The sequence below is a fragment of the Rhinolophus sinicus genome, linkage group LG13 (assembly GCF_036562045.2).
Source record: "Rhinolophus sinicus isolate RSC01 linkage group LG13, ASM3656204v1, whole genome shotgun sequence".
Taxonomy (NCBI): Eukaryota; Metazoa; Chordata; class Mammalia; order Chiroptera; family Rhinolophidae; genus Rhinolophus; species Rhinolophus sinicus.
In genome coordinates this window covers 59,257,750-59,270,431 of record NC_133762.1, presented here as the reverse complement: position 1 = coordinate 59,270,431, position 12,682 = coordinate 59,257,750, and positions in this window count along the sequence as shown.

Here is a 12,682-nt window from a genome sequence, read left to right as displayed (position 1 = left end):
ATTATGAAGATCATTCCATGTGTACTTCCAAAGAATGTATACTCTGTTGTTGTTGGTTGAAATGTTCTTTAGATATTTGTCATATTTCATTGGTTTATGTTGTTATTCAAGATTTTTAGTCTCTTCTTAATCTTCTCTCTCACTATTCTATCTATTATTAAGATCTCCAACTATTATTATTGAATTATTTTCCCCTTTGCTTCTCTCAGTTTTTGCCTTAGGTATTTTGGGACTGTGTTGTTAGGTGCATATGTATTTATAATTGTTATATCTCACTGATGGCTTGGCCCTTTTATATTAGGTTGGTGCAAAAGTAATTGAACTTTAAAAGGTTAAAAAAAATTGCAAAAACCACAATTACTTTTGCACCACCCTAATACTATACAGTGTCCTTCTTTGTCTCTTGTAACAATTTTTGACTTAAAGTTTATTTTGTCTGATATTGGTATGGCCACTCCAAATCTTTTTCGTTACTACTTGCATGGTTTATATTTTCGTTCCTTTACTTTCAAATAGAAAGATGGACACTCAAATTACTTCCATAGTATGATGAGATATAAACAAAGAATGCAGAAACACACAATATATACAGCCATAAAAAACGGTCAAAAGTCTTTTTCTTTTTTTTTAAATTTCATTTTACTAAATTTATTGGGGTGACAATTGTTAGTAAAATTACATAGATTTCAGGTGCACAATTCTGTATTACATCATCTATAAATCCCATTGTGTGTTCGTCACCCAGAGTCAGTTCTCCTTTCATCACCATATATTTGACCCCCTTTACCCTCATCTCCCACCCCCCACCCCCCACCCCCTTACCCTCTGGCAACCACTAAACTATTGTCTGTGTCTATGAGTTTCTGTTTCTCATTTGTTTGTCTTGTTCTTTTGTTGTTTTTGGTTTATATACCACACATCAGTGAAATCACATGGTTCTCTGCTTTTTCTGTCTGACTTATTTCACTCAGCATTACTCTCTCAAGATCCATCCATGTTGTCACAAATGTTCCTATATCATCTTTTCTTACTGCAGAATAGTATTCCATTGTGTATATATACCACAACTTCTTTATCCAATCATCTATCGAAGGACACTTTGGTTGTTTCCATGTCTTGGCCACAGTAAACAAAGCTGCAATGAACATTGGAGCACACGTGTCTTTATCTCTAAATGTTTTCAGATATTTTGGGTAGATACCCATGAGAGGGATTGCTGGGTCATATGGCAATTCTATTCGTAATTTTTTGAGGAACCTCCACACTGCCTTCCATAACGGCTGCACCAGTCTGCATTCCCACCAACAGTGTATGAGGGTTCCTTTTTCTCCACAGCCTCTCCAACATTTGTTACTATTTGTCTTGTTGATGATAGCCATTCTGACTGGGGTGAGGTGATATCTCATTGTGGTTTTGATTTGCATTTCTCTGATGATTAGTGATGTTGAGCATTTTTTCATATGTCTATTTGCCATTTGTATGTCCTCTTTGGAGAAATGTCTCTTCAAGTCCTCTGCCCATTTTTCAATTGGGTTGTTTGTTTTTTGTTGTTGAGTTGCATGAGTTCCTTGTATATTCTGGATACTAGCCCCTTATCGGAGGCACTGTTTGCAAAAATCTTCTCCCATTCAGTTGGTGGCCTCTTTATTTTGTCAATGGTTTCTTTTGCTGTGCAGAAGCTTTTAAGTTTCATATAGTCCCATTCGTTTATTTTAGCTTTTACTTCCATTGCCTTTGGAGTCAAGTTCATAAAATGCTCTTTGAACCCAAGGTCCATAAGTTTAGTACCTATGTTTTCTTCTATGCAGTTTATTGTGTCAGGTCTTATGCTTAAGTCTTTGATCCATTTTGAATTAACTTTGGTACATGGTGACAAATAGCAGTCCAGTTTCATTCTTTTGCACGTGGCTATCCAATTCTCCCAGCACCATTTATTGAAGAGGCTGTCTTTGCTCCATTGTATGTTTTAGCTTCTTTGTCAAAAATTATCTGTCCATATTTATGTGGTTTTATTTCTGGGTTCTCAATTCTATTCCATTGGTCTATGTGTCTGTTTTTCTGCCAATACCATGCTGTTTTGATTATTGTAGCCCTGTAGTACAAGCCAAAGTCAGGAAGTGTGATACCTCCATTATTGTTCTTTTTTCTTAAGATTGCTTTGGCTATTCGGGGTCTTTTGTGGTTCCAAACAAATCTGATGATTTTTTGTTCTATTTCTTTAAAATATGCCATTGGGATTTTGATGGGGATTGCATTGAATCTGTATATTGCTTTGGGTAATATGGCCATTTTAACTATGTTGATTCTTCCAATCCATGAGCACGGAATGTCTTTCCATTTCTTTGTGTCTTCTTCAATTTCTTTCAAAAATGTCTTACAGTTTTCAGCATATAGGTCTTTCACATCCTTGGTTAAGTTTATTCCTAGGTATTTTATTCTTTTTGGTGCAATTCCAAAAGGAATTGTTTTTTGTATTTCTTTTTCTGATATTTCATTGTTAGTATATAGGAAGGCAATGGACTTTTGTACATTGATTTTGTAGCCAGCAACTATATTGTATTCGTTGATTGTTTCTAATAGCTTTTTGGTAGAGTCTTTAGGGTTTTTTATATATAGCATCATGTCATCTGCAAAGAGTGATAATTTAACTCCTTCATTCTCAATTTGGATGCCTTTTATTTCTTTCTCTTGCCTGATTGCTCTGGCAAGAACTTCCAACACTATGTTGAAAAGCAGAGGTGATAGGGGACAGCCCTGTCGTGTTCCTGAACGTAGAGCAAAGGGCTTCAGTTTTTCTCCATTAATTATGAGATTAGCAGAGGGCTTGTCATATATGGCCTTTATTATGTTAAGGTATTTTACTTCCATAACCATTTTATTAAGTGTTTTAATCATAAATGGATGTTGCATCTTGTCAAATGCTTTTTCTGCATCAATTGATATAATGATATGATTTTTGTCCTTAATTTTGTTTATGTGATGTATCACATTGATGGATTTGCGTATGCGGAACCATCCTTGTGCCCCGGGGATGAACCCCACTTGGTCGTGATGAATAATCTTTTTAATGCATTGTTGTATTCGATTTGCTAGAATTTTATTTAGGATTTTTGCATCGGTATTCATTAGAGATATCGGTCTGTAGTTCTCTTTTTTTCTGCTGTCCTTACCAGGTTTTGGTATCAGGGTAATGTTGGCCTCATAAAATGAGTTAGGGAGAAGTGTCTCTTCTTCAATTTTTTGGAAGAGTTTGTGCAGGATTGGTATTAGATCCTCTTTGAAGGTTTGGTAGAATTCACTAGTGAAGCCATCTGGTCCCGGACTTTTGCTTTTGGGAAGGTTTTGGATGACTGATTCAATTTCGTTACTGGTGATCAGTCTGTTTAGATTTTCCAGTTCTTCATGGTTCAGCCTTGGAAGGCTATATGTTTCTAAGAACTTGTCCATTTCTTCTAGGTTGTTGAATTTGGTGGCATATAGTCCTTCATAGTATTCTTGGATGATCCTTTGTATTTCTGTGGTGTCCGTGATAACTTCCCCTTTTACGTTTCTGATTTTGTTAATCAGTGTCTTCTCTTTTATCTTAGTAAGTCTAGCCAAGGGTTTGTCAATTTTGTTAATCTTTTCAAAGAACCAGCTCTTTGTCACATTAATTTTTTCTATTGTCTTTTTGTTCTCTATTTCATTTAGTTCTGCTCTAATTTTTGTTATTTCCTTTCTTCTGCTGACCTTGGGTTTTACTTGTTCTTCTTTTTCTAGTTCTTTAAGGTGTAACATGAGGTTATTTATTTGGGAGTTTTCTTGTTTCTTGAGATAGGCCTGTAATGAGATAAATTTCCCTCTTAAAACTGCTTTCGCTGCATCCCAAAAATTTTGGTAGGATGTATTTTCATTGTCATTTGTTTCTATGTATCTTTTGATCTCTCCTCTAATTTCTTCTTTGACCCAGTCCTTCTTTAAAAGTATGTTGTTTAATCTCCATGTATTTGTGTTTTTTCCCGCTTTGTTTTTACAGTTGATATCCAATTTCAAAGCCTTGTGATCAGAGAATATGCATGGTATGATTTCAATCTTCTTAAATTTGTTGAGACTGATTTTATGACCCAATATATGGTCTATCCTTGAGAATGTTCCATGTACACTAGAAAAGAATGTATAGTCTGATGTTTTAGGATGAAGTGCTCTGTAAATGTCAATTATGTCCATTTCATCTAATGTGTCATTTAGGGCTACTATTTCGTTATTTATTTTCTGTTTGGATGATCTATCCATAGCTGTCAATGATGTATTTAAGTCCCCTAGTATAATTGTGTTTTGGTCAATTTCTCCCTTTAGTTCTGTTAGTAGTTGCTTGGTGTATTTCGGTGCTCCCTGATTGGGGGCATAAATATTGATGACTGTTATGTCTTCTTGTTGTACAGTCCCTTCACCATTATGAAATGTCCATCTTTGTCTCTTGTTATCTTTTTCACCTTGAAGTCTGTTTCATCTGATATCATTATGGCTACACCTGATTTTCTCTGGGTACCATTTGCTTGGAGTGTCAATTTCCACCCTTTCACTTTGAGTCTATGCTTGTCCTTGTAGCTGAGATGTGTCTCTTGGAGACAGCATATGGTTGGGTTTAGTTTTTTGATGCAATCTGCTACTCCGTGACTTTTTATTGGTGAGTTCAGTCCATTTACATTTAGGGTGATTATTGATATGTGAGGATTTCCTGTCATTCTATCTTTAGTTTTCTTGTAAGGCTGTGTCTCCATTGTTTCTTTGACTTTTTGTTGTTGTCTATTATTTCTGTGTGGTGGTATTCTATGATGTTTCCTCTGTTTCTTCTTTTATTTCAGTATATATTTCAGTTCTGGATTTATTTTGAGTGGTTACCCTTAAGTTTATGTAAAAGAAAGTTTGATATTTAGAGTATTCCATTTTCTTCAGCACGCTTACTTTCTCCATTCCCATATTCGGTTCAGGCCTTTACTCTCCCCTTTTTGAGTTTTGGTTGCCACAAATTGTCCCTGTTGATGGTGGTCGAATAGCCTCCTTTAGTATTTCTTGTAGTGCAGGTCGTGTATTAGAAAATTCCCTCAGCTTCTGTATGTCTGGAAAGGTCTTTATTCCTCCTTCATATCTAAAGGATATCTTTGCTGGATATATTATTCTTGGCTCATGATTTCTCTCTTTCAATAGTTTGAATATTTGGTTCCACTCCTCCTGGCTTGTAGAGTTTCTGCTGAAAAATCTGATGATAATCTAATGGGCTTTCCTTTGTAAGTTACCGTCTTCTTTTCCCTGGCTGCCTTGAGGATTCTTTCTTTGTCGTTGATTTTAGACAGCTTCAATACAATGTGCCTTGGAGAAGGCCTGTTGGGATTGAGGTAACTAGGTGTTCTATTTGCTTCTTGGATTCGAGGGTCCAGTTCTGTCCACAAATTTGGGAAGTTCTCATCGACAATTTGTTTGAATATATTCTCTGTTCCCTTCTCTCTTTCTTCTCCTTCTGGTATGCCCATTATTCTTATATTGCTCTTTCTGATGGAGTCAGAAAGTTCTTGTAGAGTTCTTTCATTTCTTTTAAGTCTCAAGTCTCTTTCTTCTTCTCTCTGTGTCATTTCCAGGTTTCTATCTTCGATGTCACTGATTCTTTCCTCCATCTGGTCAACTCTACTACCTAAGCTGGTTATTTCATTCTTAATTTCTTCTATTGAGTTCTTAATCTCCAGAAATTCTATTTGGTTCTTTTTTAAAATTTCAATCTCTTTCGTAAAATGCTCATGCTGTTCTTTGATTGAGTTTCTGAGTTCATTTAACTGCCTATCTGTGTTTTCTTGTATCTCGTTGAGTTTTTTCAGAACTGCAATCTTGAATTCTCTGTCATTTAAGTCACATATTTCTGTATCTTTAAGTGCCTTCTCTGGAGATTTTTCACTTTCTTTCTGAGCTATCTTGTTGCCTTGGTTATTCATGGTGATTACTGGTTTACTATTTCTCTTCCTAGACATCTACAGGAGTGACTTCTGCAACAGGTTGATAGGAAGAGGTCTTTCTTTTGTTTTCCAGTACTTGTTGGTAGAATGTTTTATTATTTCTCCAACTGCAATTTATTTTTCTTCTCCCACACGGTAGTGCTATGTTTTCTCTGCACTATTCCTGCTTCTCACACAATGGGGGGATTCCTTGGGAGACGGGCTTCTCCTCTGTTAATAGTTAGTCTAGATCACAGGGCGCAGTGTCCCGGTGGGTATGCAGAGAGCTTTTGATGTTCCAAAGCTCTTCCAGCTCCTGATTCAGAGCCCGTATGTTTCAGCAGTTCTGTTTACTCCTGCTGGGATCCGCCCAGATAGGTGGGGTCAGGGGCGGGGTGAGTTGTGAGAGGTGGCCCAGAGCAATGGCGGCGATCACCACCACAGCCGGTCCTGCTTCCACAGCTCCCTCCCCTTTGCCGGAACTAGTTGGGCTGTGAATTTGTGTCTGCGGTCCACAGTTCTCAAAACAGCAAATTTTCCGTTGTTTTGATCTGACACTGCTACTGTTTCGCTTCTAGCACTTGGCAGGTGGGGGCGGGGCAAGCTCTGGGAGGGGAGGGAGGGGAGGCTAGTCTCAGTGCCTAAGGCTCCGTTCTCTGCTCGGCAGTGAGGGCTTAAACTACCGTTTTCAGCCCTTTTCCCTCAGTCTTTTCTCCGAGGTCTCTGCCGTGAGCGTTGGGTTCAGCCATATTATATGCTGTCCCCTCACCCCTGTGGAGCCCTGGCGGAGCCCTAGCAGTCCGAGTTCTTCCCTCTCCCACAGCTGCGGTAGTTCCGGGATGCAGCGAGCTCAGCGCACTGAGCTAGGTCTGTGCCCTGCGCCCCCGCGGCTCCATCCCCGCTCAGTTCTCCCTTTCCTCCTCCTCCCTCCACTCGCGCGAATCTCCCACCTGTAGGTGATTTCAGTCGGTAGTGGGCCTCTTCGTTTTGCCTGTCTGCTGTGCAGGGAGTCCTTTGTGGAGTTTTTGTTGTTCGATTCGTTGTAAATTCCAGGGGAGCTTTACAGAGGCTCACCTCACGCCGCCATTTTTCCCCAAAAGTCTTAATGGATGTTAAATTCATGCAATAATAGGAACTATAAATCCAACAGATAAAGGAGCAAAGATCATGAAAAGACAACTTGCCAAAAATGAAATAAAAATTAAATATGAGAATAACTAGCTACTTAACTAAAATTAAAGAAACATAAAGTGCTACTCGAGTGTGATCCACAGCTGGCATTGATCAGACATTGAGTGCAAATATTAAAACTTTTGTAGTAGTTTGTCGTTGCCTTGGTATCTAAAGGTGTCATCAGTTGATGTGTCTTGTTGAATGTGAAGACAAGTTCAAGTGATGTCAAACTCACATGGTTGATGCACAAAGGGGCCCCACACATAAATTCTAGTCATGCTGTAGGTTTACATAGTGCTCAGCAGCACATTGGAAGTAAAATATAAACTTGGTGCTTTATCATGGATGGATTAAGATACACTGAATTAAGAAAATATGCTTATAATATTTTCCTTGTCAAATCATAAAGTTTACAAAAGAAAAACAAGTTCCCTCAATATTGTCATTTCATGAATGAGCACTCATACTGATAACAGTGTAATTGATAAAACCATTTATAAAAGAAATTTAATAACAGTTATGTAGACCTAAAATTATCTATAACCATTGAGTAATTACTTCTACAATCAATGCTACAGGGATAATTGAATTGCTGGTTAAGAATTACACACATGACAATCACTGTCTTATGTGAAATGGGAAAACAGTAACTTAAATTCATAACAATAAGAGGAGGCCAAATATATTTATACATTAATATGTTGAAATATTACTTATCCAATATAGAATATGCTTACAAAGATGTTAAAAGTTGGCTTTATAATAACAAAATGATAGGTAATTATTTTAGAAAATAAAGAAAAACATATAAGAAAATAAAACTCAATGATCCCAACATCCCAAGGTAAAAACTTAACATTTTGGTGTTTTCTTTTCCTTCAGTACTTGTTACATTACTTTACACACACACACACACACACACACACACACACACACACACTTGGCTTCATATATTTAAGGATGCTTTTACCCTTTTTTTTCCATTTGATATCATTCTGTGAGCCTTTTTTCACCTGTATTAATCAATGGTTAGTGTTTAGTGGCTTAAAAGAATTCAAGTCTGTTTCTTTCTAATCTATATTTCCATTTCTGGTTAGCAGAAGATCTCTACTTATTATCATCACTCAGCCATGTCATTTAAAATATTGTTGGTCTCCATGCTAAACCTGGTGTGTTTTCCTTTAGCAATTAAGTGTTCCGGCTTGGAAATGATGCGTGTCACTTCTACTCATGACTCATTGTCAGGCAGTCCCTGGGCCCCACCCAAATGCAAGGTGTCCAGGAAGTATGAGCCTCCCACATGCCCCGGAGGTAGGGAGCCGAAAACATTTGGCAAAGTGCACCAATGACTGCCATGCAAGGTCTCCAAAGCCCCACTGCACTGAGTTAATAGTGTTCCATCCCAGGAATAAACCCTAATTTAGCCAATCATCCTCATTGTTGAACATTTTTGCATTTCCATGCTTTTTAGTCTTATAAAATATACCTGCAACATATTATATTTTAATTTTTGATCCCTTCTCTATTCCATTTGGATAAATATTTTGAAAAGAAACTCCTAGATCAAAGCATCCAAACAGTCTAATACTCTTCAATTATTTTATCATTTTTCCAGAGTATATGCACACAAAAATTGCTACCAGCAGCAATGTAAACATTCCAATCAAACTCCAGCCTCACCACCTGCATATTGTCATTTTAGAAGTCTATGTGAATTTGATACCAGACATATTATCCCATTGTTGTTTTAATTACTAAGACAATGATATATTAAAATGCTCATTATATGGTGATAGTTTAAATTTTTTAAAATTTAATTCATAGAATTGGTGTCTTCACATATAGTAAATACTTCTCTGAAATCATTTTATAACTATGTGTATGTTATGGATTGACTTAATTTCTTTATAATCTGCATCCTGACTGATTTAAATCATTATATAGTTGACTTAAGAATAAATTTTCTTTTACATATTCAACTTTCAATTAACTTTTACTGAACAACTGGTATGTTCCAGGCACTGAAGTAGATAATAGAATTTTAAAAGTTAATATAATCAAGTTTGGTTCCTAGTAAAAGAGAAAGGTATGAATAACTAAAAGATATAATAACTGAACAGGCTAATTGCTTGGGAGAGATATGCGCTAAGGAATTCGGGGAATGCCGAGAGAGATTAATTCTGCGAAGAAGACTGTGCACTCCACAAGAGCAGGAGTCCTGAGCTATTGATCACTATCCAACCCTAGCACCTGGCACTGTTGACTAAATGAAGACAGAGTTCTGGAAGAGGAAAGAAAGTGAGGTGCAGGCAGGGACAGGTGTAGGTGTAGGATGCCTGGGAGCAAGGATGGATGATGCCTCAACCAGGTGGCCCAATGGCTGCCTCCTTCCATTTCCCAGGGCTCATGGGGTAAAAATAGGGCCCTTTCTATGCAATTGAATTGAGTAGCTAAATGGAATTCACCACAACCACTCCAAAAAATACATAATAAAAGAAAGTCCCTGGTGCCTGTTTTGATGTCAAATGACTATGAATAACACTGTTCTTATACTGACAGTTTGAACTCTAAACAAATACTAAAATAGGGACCAAGAGAAAGTCTTTAAGGTCACATATTGGTCTTTCTCATTTCATAAGCTTTCACATGACTCTTCCACCAACATCTGACATAGCAATGAGGTGGTGGTTATAGCTATTGTCTAAAATAGAAATGGTATCCCCAGATCTTCAGGAAGTGAAAAGTGAAAAAATATGTGCACGTGATTTTCTTTTAGTAAAGATGAGCTCATAGTTAAGTAGACCACAGCTATAAGAAAACACTCATTTGGTATGCATGGTTTAATTTTTAGATGCCAATTAAAATTAGTTATCAGTCACTTAAATTTTTCTTTCCAAGGGTAAATGTATGAAGGTCAAAGAGTCAAATGAGGTTAAATACTGCTTTCTTCATAGCACCATATGAAGTTGCAAATATCCTGCTTATTGGACCAACATAGACATTTTTTTGTGTTGGTGAATCCTCAGGAGTAGCCATTGGATTAGTTAAAGTGTAATTTTAAAACAGAATAAAAATAAAGCAATATTTTAACATTGTAAAACACTATGTCTTCTGATTTTTGTTCTCAAAAGTTTTATTGGTCAAAACTAAAACATCCCTTAATCGTATCTGAATTTTGTACTCTTAATTTAGGAAATAGCAATCTGCAAATCCAATTTTCAAAATGAAGTGGAATTCAACACAACTTTACTCCATCTTCAAATTAAAATTAATGACCTGTTTAGTTTTTATATTGAAACGTGATAAAACCAAGTTAATAATAATAATGTTATAACACTTGAACATGATAATCAATAATAAAATACATAATTTCTTAACATTATGTTTTTTAAATAGATTACAAGTACCAATTCAACTAAATTAACTATATATTTACATTGTTACTCTAGGTCTAAAATTTCTTTCTTCAAAAAGAGCTGTGATCATTGCTATTTCCTCTTTGGTGAAAATGTATTAAACACTTTTAGAATCAATTAAGTAATTTTACTTGATAATCCATTTATTTTCTAAAAAACACAAAATAATTTGTAAAGTAGAAATTCATTTGTTGAAGCACACACATTTCTCACAAAAATACGTGTCTGTCCCCAACTCAAGGTATTTCCTTTGAAACTCCCCAATTGCTGATTTTCAATCAATCATTCTATTAAAATAAATTTGTCAATTCAAATGAAAACATCCAACAATGCCTTTATATGTATGGTATTACTTGTTTGGATAATAATAAAGATATTAAGTAAACCTTAGAAAAGTGCTTTTTAATTTAAAAAGAAAGAAAAGAAGAATCCCACACATTCAGAAGGCACAGAATGACTCTTGAAATATCGAGGCTTAGAAACATTCCCCAAATTTTGCTTTCGCTGACTTAGAAAAAAAAAAAAAAGTGCAAGGAGCTCTAGGATCTGGCTGTCCCTGCGAAGACCTCACCCAGAGAGATTGGACGCATATGGACGCCATTTGTAACCAGGGGAGAGAACCCACGGGTCAGCCTAACCTTTGGTGTCTGTCTATCCATCTGTTTTCACATTAGTTGCAAATTATAGAATCCTCCAGACCCAAATGACCATAAATCAGTACTATGAGCATGTACACTTTTCCCATCTGTCATAAAACAATGAATTAAATTCATGCCTGTCAAAATAGGCTGCGGCAAAATGGCCTTCTTCTGCAGCCGAAGGAATACAAAGCTCCACCTCATCGCTGTAATTTATGGCCTCCGTGGGGCTTCAGGGTGATTAGGCCTTGGCCCACCAACACGCAGAAAAACAGTAGGAACTCCAATAACTCCAAATGGAAATCTCGGGTCAAATTTATCAAACAAATCAGAAAGAAATCTATTTCTGTTTGGAAACGGAGGAGATATATTGCATGTTTAGTGTTCATGCACAGCTTTGGAACTTTTGGCTATTCGGTATTTGTGAGTTTTGGAATTTCTCGCTTAAATAGTATCACCAAAGGACATGTAATGTATTAGACATGAGCCATTTTTAGCCAAATAAAATATACAACTGCAAGCAAAGAGGTTTTTCAATGTTAACATCAACATATTTGTGCAAATGATGTAACTGAAAATTTTCTAGGTAGACCTAAAAAAAGCGTGCTTTAGTACTGGAAAAATACACTGGGAGAAAATGAAATATGTTAGCAATAGGATGCCATCCCCCCACACACACCAAAAAAAAAAAAGAAAGAAAAAAAGTAAAAAAGGTAATAGAAAGGAGGGGACCAAAGCAGTAAGGTGTATGTATGGACTTTATTCCAAGCCAATGGGTTTATATCAATCCTGCCACACAGTAAATGTTTCTTTAAAACTTCCCTTCTATAAAACTGCCTTAAAGTCAAATGTAGCTTGGCATCTGAAAGCAAAGAGACAGAGAAAGAACAGCACAATGCAAGGCAGACAAAAACACTGATAATCACAATACAAAAATTATGGTTACAGTCAGATGTGGTGAAAAGTAAATGGAGATAATTTGGCTGTGGAGGCCGTGAAGGAGGGGAGGTTGCAAACAAAGGCGTGTGTGCTGCAAAGTCATCTGGAGGTTTTGGCATTCGCCCCTCATTATAAGCCACAGTGTGCTTGAACTGGTGTTTACCACGGAGGCCCGGAGGCCAGCAGGCATTCATTCAATCAGAAAAGTCGTATTTCACCAAACACCCCTGCTGTATTAGAAACGTTCGGCAGGGTTAGAGCCAGAGAAATGCGAAGATGATGTGGCAGTACTGTATGTCATAGATCTGGTTAATATCCAGCCGTGAATTATTGCGTCTTTAAGATAAATTCCCTGGGTGTTCAGTATCACTTCCAGGGGACTAGAACCCACGTCCAACAACAGTTCTCAGGTTGTTGGCAAAATATTGTCCCTGCCAGGAGTAATGATGCTCGGTGTTCAACTCTGGTACTCGGGCTGTGTTACCCTGTGCGTTCCCAGCAATGTGAACCCACAGAGACGGGACACATCCCCACCATCCAGCACCAAGCAGCA